The sequence below is a fragment of the Chinchilla lanigera genome, unplaced genomic scaffold (genome assembly GCF_000276665.1).
Source record: "Chinchilla lanigera isolate Chin_1 unplaced genomic scaffold, ChiLan1.0 scaffold00102, whole genome shotgun sequence".
In the NCBI taxonomy this organism is placed as follows: Eukaryota; Metazoa; Chordata; class Mammalia; order Rodentia; family Chinchillidae; genus Chinchilla; species Chinchilla lanigera.
Genome location: NW_004955503.1, coordinates 7211341 through 7212159, shown reverse-complemented (window position 1 = coordinate 7212159; position 819 = coordinate 7211341).

Below are 819 nucleotides of genomic sequence, written 5' to 3'. Positions count from 1 at the left end.
GCTGGGACTGCTGTATAATTCTCATCCAGTTAGTCCTATCTTCCTATCAAGTCACACAGTCTTCAAGGATGTGGTCCAATTATCTACCCTCACAGTCTCTATCATAGTCCTAATGAGATAGGAGATTAGGGCATGGCAAAGTGGTTGGGGAAGTGGACATGATCTTTTAATTGCAAGATCCCAGAACACATAAGCAGAAGTTCCCAAAGCTTTGCATGTGGACTTCTCATGCAAAAATCAAGCAGGTTTTTCAGTAAGATGGCCTAGACCTGATATCAGCCTGAGGGGTAGGATGCCAGCATTGCCTCTCATGGTCCATATGTAGAAGTTCTTGTGGGTTTTCTTGAGATTTGGACAACATATAAGGACACAGATGCCACCTGGAGCTGTACATCCTGACTTTCCTCATGGTAGCCTGGCCCACTTTCTCAAGGGTGTCCTTTTACTTGGCCTAAGATGACTCTGCAGAGCCAGTTTTTCTCTCACTCTTTACTTTTTCAAATAAACTTTGTCATTGCTTTTTGCTTAATTTGTACAATTCCTTGCTCACTAAGTGTGAGGAAAGCATAGGAAAGAATCTGTTTAATATAATGAAACCAGCCTTAACTGACAAATAATTTTAATGCATGTTATTTCCAAGAGCTACTGCTATAGTGTTGCAGATAGATATCTTCCTGCACCAAAATGACAATGTATGACACATTTCTAGAGAGTTCTCTTTGTTGAGATTTGGTTTGCTAATAACAAACTTAAGCAAAAAGTTATCTTTGTTCCAGCTCTTATTTATTTATTTATTTATTTATTTATTTATTTATTTAT